We start from the raw sequence: 6,541 nt of genomic DNA, 5'->3' as shown, positions 1-6,541 counted from the left end.
GAGAGGGGGCAGCGGGGAGGAGGAACTGATTTTAAACCTTCAGCGACCCAGGAGAACGCGATCTGGACCTGCGTGTAGGCGGTGCAGAAGGAAGCCCGCCTTCAGAGCCAGCGACCCCGGCAGGCTGCGGCCCGTGTCCGCCCCGGCCGCGCCCCGCAACAAGTGTCCGCCCTCCGCCCCGACGGCCGCGCGGTCCCTACCCGGCACAGGCCGTCCACGAACACGCGCGGGTCCAGGTGGCAGGCGATGGTGGCGCTGGGCAGGTCCTGCAGATCCACCTCCTCCATCTCGCAGTGGATGAAGCTCCAGTCGCCGCCGCCCTCGTCCGCCTCGGCAGCCGCGGAGAAGGGCGCGAAGGGCCTCAGAGTCACCCTGGGCGGCGCCCGCGCCCCTACCGCCTCCGCCGCCTGCCCGAGCCGCGGCCTCGCCACGCCGTCCTCCATGCCCGGCGCGCGCTCCTCGCTCCGCTCGCTCCGCTCCGCGCGCGCCGCGCCGCCGGCTCCGCGCTTCACCCTCGCGGGTCACGCGGGCGCCGGGACGCCCGGCTTCGCAGCGCCCCCCCTCCCGCCTCCGCCCGCCTCCGCCCGCGCGCGGGAGGGGCAGCCAGCCTGCGCGCGCCGGCCGAGGGCGCAGGTCCCGCGGAGTCCAGGCGCGGTCCCTTTAAGTTCGGCTCGCGCGGGCCATTAAGTCCCGCCCTGCTCATAGATAAGACCAATCACAGAGCAGGATTTTGTCACGTGAGGTCCGTCCCGCCGCCCTAAGAGTGAAGCCTCGGGGCGGCCATGTTTGTTAGGGGCGGAGGCCTCTTGCCAGTTGTGCTGGTCTGACAGCTGGCGGTGCCTGTTGAAGGACACTAGCCCGGTGATCGCCACGGATGGGGACCCAGGAGGCAGCGCTTCTGCGGTTCCCACTTTCGGAAACGTGTCAGCCAACTTTAGGGGACCTACGCGAAATCGGTTAGACGCACTGTTCGGTGGCCGTCGGCAGCCTTTGGGGGCTTAGCCTGCATTACCACCGAATCACAAATAAGGTTTGAATGACACCATGGAAACGTGCCTTGCGTTTGTATTTCAACTTATTAGTCATTACACCGCTGCCCAGTTTTTAGATATTTAGAAGCACTTTTAGCACACAAAATAATGGGTTTTAGTAGCATATTTTCATATATATATATATATATGTATATGTATATATGTATATATCATGTATATGTATGCCATAGACAGATATCCTTGTATTTTGCTCACATCTGCGGTCCATGGCCCTCCCTTGTGCCCTTTACCTCATCGTGCTGCTCTCTTTTCTTCTCTCTAAATCTTCCCCTCCTGCTTTTTTTTTTGTTGCTGTTGTTTTGTTTTTTGTTTTTTGAGACAGGGTTTTTCCGTGTAGCTTTGAAGCCTGTCCTGCCACTCGCTCTGTAGACCAGGCTGGCCTCAAACTCACAGAGATCCGCCTGCCTCTGCCTCCCAAGTGCTGGGATTAAAGGCGAGCGCCATCAATGCCCGATGCTTCCCTTTCCTCTTTAATGTATTTTTTTTAATTACCATGCCTATCAGTTACTTTTCTGTTATTGTGATAAAATACCATGACCAAGGCAACTTATGGAAGAGTTTACTAGAATCTGAAATAGGGTTATAGAGAGATAAGAGTCCACTTTGGGTCAGGCAGTGGCGGCTAAAAGTAGGGTCAGACTATATTTACCAAACCCATCTCCTGTGGGGCATTTCCTCCAATGAAGCCATACCTCCTCAACATCCCCAAACATCCCCAAACACCAAATGTGGTACCAAGTATTCAAATGCCTGAGCCCACGGGCGATACTTCTCATTCAAACCACTGCATACAGTAGGACGTTGGTTCTCAGCCTGTGGGTTGGCTGGCCACTTCACAGGGGCCATGTATCAGATATCCTGTATATCAGATATTTACATTATGATTCATAACGGTAGCAAAATTACAGTTATGAAGAAGCATGAAATCATTTTTTGGTTGGGGGTCACCACACCATGAGGAACAGCACTAGGACATGTAAGAAACCCTGTAGGAGGACATGAGGCAAGACACTGGACCTTGGTTTGGGGGTGTTTGTTATGGGGGAAACAAGGACCTCAAGTGAGCACTGTGCAAGGACAACATGGCAGAGTGCAAACTCGAATGCCAGTTTCATCTTCCCGTTAATGACTTGGAGAGTGATCTTAGAACCTGGTTTCCTTTCTAATTAAATGAAGTCACATGGGAAAGAATTCACTACATGCCCAGTAAATGGTACCCTCTGCTAGTGCCCTTAGGATCTTAGGGGGATATTGAGTTAGGACTTTTTTCTCCTCAAATAGGCACACAAACTAGTCAGGATGTGGAGCTTTGTCATACAATATACATGCAAATAAGAGCAGAGATTTATTCACAGTGTGCCATGTGTAAGGCCCTATGACTGCCATTAATGATGCCTTCAAGAATCCAAGAGAAGAAAGATGGTTCATGCAGAAATAACTCACAAAAGCCCAGAAGGTGTGAGGATGGGAAGAAGCAGGAACCCTTGGGCCTGCAGGTGACTCTGTGAAGTGACACAATCACTCTGCTGAATAGTTTGGCAGTTCCCCTGGAAAAGAAAATCTAGAGTTACCAAGTAGTATAAAACCACGGAAAAGGAAACCATGTAGCCGCACAAGAACCTGCACATGACAGTTTATGGCATCTCTGCTCCTGGAAAGAACCTATGTGCCCTGAGGATGCGTGTCCACACAGTGAAAAAGCGCTTGGCACACAAAGCAAAGAAATATTAGTATTGTCACCCCCCCCCCATGATGGACCTTGGAGATATTATACTAATGAAAGAAGCCACTCACAAAATGCCATCTATTCCATTCATATGAAATGTCCAGATTAGGCAAATACACAGAATAACAGCTCAGTGGTTGCCAGGGACGGATGGGAGGGAAGTAGGGAGTGACTGAATGAGTCACATTTCTTTGAGGCACAATGAACAACTAAAGCTGACTTGGTGGTGTCTGCTCAACTCCTTGCATATTGGAAAAAATCACTTTGTGGTGCCTTAAGGGGTAAATTTCATACAACGCAATTGTCTCCACATAGCCAGCATTTTTAAAATAGAATGCGATAAAGGCCATGTGGGATTAGATGAAGTTCAGCAGAGACAGTGACATCACAGAGTCAAAAACCCTCTGCAAACCCCAGCCAGACATTCTCAAGAGGATGACAAAGGGAGAGAGGCCCCAGTGTTGGAAAAATAACACCCAGCCAACCAGTTGCTGGGTGGGTCTGTTGTTTTCATCCTTGGGACAGGGCACCGTTTCACAGCTGGCTTACTCTAAGCCATTTGTGGCACAGAGTGTAGGCCTGATGGACAAAGAGTGTGAAAGAACACACCGTGGAGACAGAAACCCAAGACGTGGTCAGGCATACCATCACAGTGGTCTCTCTGTTGCAGCTGAGGCAGGAGAATGGGGGACAACCTCAGGCAAGTGGCAAGGACAAGGTGGCCTGTAATTCAGGTTAGAGTGCCACTGGTCATTGCTAAGCTACTAATGAAGAACACTTCTGCCTCCCTGGCAGCAAAGTGGAGAGAGTGGTGGTTCTTAGGTCTGATGGCCCAAGGCTTGGTTGATAGCAACAGCAACATGGGTACTTTTAAAATTTTATTCTCCCCCCACCTCTCTCTCTCTTTATTCTCTTCTTTCCTTCTTCCCCTCCTCACTCTCTCTCCCTCCCCTCCTCACCCCCACTATCTCCAGGAGCTGGATTTACAGATGGTTGTGAGCCTCCTGGTGAAGGTGTTGGGAACTAAACTTGGGTCCTCTGAAAAAGCAGCAAGAAATCTTAGCTCTGAGATATCTCTTCAGCCCCAAACAGGTTTTGTCTTTTTTTTTTTTTTAATGTAATATTTCATGGGTGCACCTGTGAGCCAGCTCACATCTTCAAAGGCAGGTGTTACCACTGCAGCTTAGAACACAGGCATCGTGAATCCATCAAATGCCTTTCTCCAAGCAAACAGGCAGAGGCAGCAAGGAAGAACCAGCAAGCCATTCTCATGCTATCTTAGATCTACTGCAAAAGAAATATGAGAAATGTCCAAATTAACATGGCCTAAAAGGGGGACAATAAGGCAAAGAAAAGAAGAGAAAAAAGTTGGGGAGACTGAGAGCAGAGGGTGAGTAATGTTTGAAGCTGAAAGAAGGGAGCAGAGATGATCCTGAGAGAGAGAGGTGGTCCCGCGCCCGCTCTGTATTCCTCGCCAGCAAGAAATACACGCAGGACACTCGGATCCTTCTGCAGACAAGCTTTAATGCATTAGACTGAACAGAGACTGAGCAGAGACTGAGCAGAGACATTGAACCAAGAAAACCATCCCTATATAAAAGGCTGACCAGCCGCCTGGGACGTATTACCCTATGAATGGCTTCAGCTCCTCAGGCAAAAATGAGCCACGGGATAGGCAGAGATCAAAGGAATGGAGATTACCCAGCGCCTGTGAAGTAATTCACACCTTGGTGTCTTCAGGCAGCATTATAATGTAGGAACCGGCTTCCTACATGTCACCCTATGATTGGCTGTAGCTCATCCGGCCATATGACGCCACGGAATAGGCAGAGATCAAGGAATGGAAAATTACCCAGCGCCTGCGCAATAATCTTGTTTACATTCGGTGCCTGCCGGATGCAGGCGCCATCTTGTAATGGAGAATGCAGGGACGGCTCCCTACAGGTGCCTCCCTCTACACAGGTGCCTCCCTCCATACAGGTGCCTCCCTCCATCCACACAGGTGTCTCCCTCCCTCTACACAGGTGCCTCCCTCCACACAGGTGCCTCCCTCCATCCACACAGGTGTCTCTCTCCCTCCACACAGGTGCCTCCCTCCATCCACACAGGTGTCTCCCTCCCTCAACACAGTTGCCTCTCTCCACACAGGTGTCTCTCTCCCTCCACACAGCTGTCTCTCTCCCTCCACACAGGTGTCCCCCTCCCTCCATGCAGGTGCCTCTCTCCACACAGGTGTCTTCCTCCCTCCACACAGGTGTCTCCCTCCACACAGGTGTCCCGCCCCCCCCCCCAGGGCTCGCTCTGACACACCTGAGCCAGTTCCAGCTGGATGCCTGCAAGATAGCACTCTTAAAAAATACCTCGTCAAAATGCTGTGTAAGAATAGGATTAGCACCATGCCTTCCACACCTGGGTAGCCAGAATCCGTGCTTCCCACAGGCAACAAGTTTAATAACAAAATGTCCCATTTCTCTTTGCACTTAGGATATAGTATTTTATAGTCGCTGGAACCTTCACCATGCCTTTTAAATTCAAGCTTGATGAAGCTGTGCCTTATGCTTCCAGTGACACCATCAGTATCAACAATCAATAGCTGTTCCCAAAGAGGGAAAAACAGAGAATGTAAGCGAGCTGTCAACAACACAGGCAGAAACCAAGCATGACACATCCCTGGAATAAATATAATCACAGCCATTTCTGAAGGGAAATCAACTGAACTCAGGGCAACCTTTTCAGGGAGCATGCCACCATAAAGAATGGGTGACCCTGCCCCGGCCCTCAACTGACTGCAGCAAGGGAACCTCAAATCTATCTAGTATCTGGCTAGAGACATTTCCTTTCTCATTGGCACGAGGCTTGCTGCTTGCAGACGATTGATCCAGATGGGAAAGGAACCAGAAGAGGTGAAACACTACCCAGGTTTTTTTCAAATGGGCAGAGGTGCTTTAATTAGTTTTGCCTCCTCTTCCTCCCACGCATCTCCCCTTAAGCTGCTTTATGTCGGCTCAGGTCGCTGTGTATGTGGTTGGCTAGTTTTGCTCCTCACACCTGCCTCTTCCGTTGCCCCTCCCCCGATTACGCAGCCATGCCCTTGAGGATTGGCCAGCCCATTCATCTGCCAGGCTTCATTCTACCACACCTCCTGGTTGCTTTCTATTCTACTCTCTTCTGAAGATGGAGGGGGCTGTGGGCAGCAGGCGTTGGTTGACTGTTTACTAAACGAACCAAAGACTTTCTACAGAGTCTGAGAAGTTACAGACACTCGCAAATTTTACCTGGAGTGGAAGGTAAATTGCTGACTTCTTGGGTGTTACAAAGGTTGCTCAAGCAGTCAGACCCGCTAACCAATCAAAACACACAAGCCAGGAAACCATTCGATTATTTGCTTTGCTTTTATTTATGTATTTGTTTATGTATTTACTTCTTCCGTGAGTGTGTGTGTGTGTGTGTGTGTGTGTGTGTGTGTGTGTGTCTTGTGCGTATGTGTGTGTGTATGTGTGAAGGTTGGATGTGTGTAGCTAACATTTGTATGGGTCCGTATGCACACGGAAACACATAGATGTGTCTGTCCAAGACTGACATTAGGAATCAACCATCCCTATACCATATTCACTGAGGCAGTGTCTGTCAGAGCTAACAGAGATGGCTCGTCTCCATCACCAGCTTTCTCTGGGGATGAGCGGCTGCCACCACACTTACACAACACTCTTGTGGGTTCTGGGGCCCCCGAATCTGGCCTGCACTCTTACAGCTCAAGCACTTT

Source organism: Cricetulus griseus, chromosome 4 (genome assembly GCF_003668045.3).
Source record: "Cricetulus griseus strain 17A/GY chromosome 4, alternate assembly CriGri-PICRH-1.0, whole genome shotgun sequence".
NCBI lineage: Eukaryota > Metazoa > Chordata > Mammalia > Rodentia > Cricetidae > Cricetulus > Cricetulus griseus.
Note: the sequence above shows the minus strand (reverse complement) of the source record.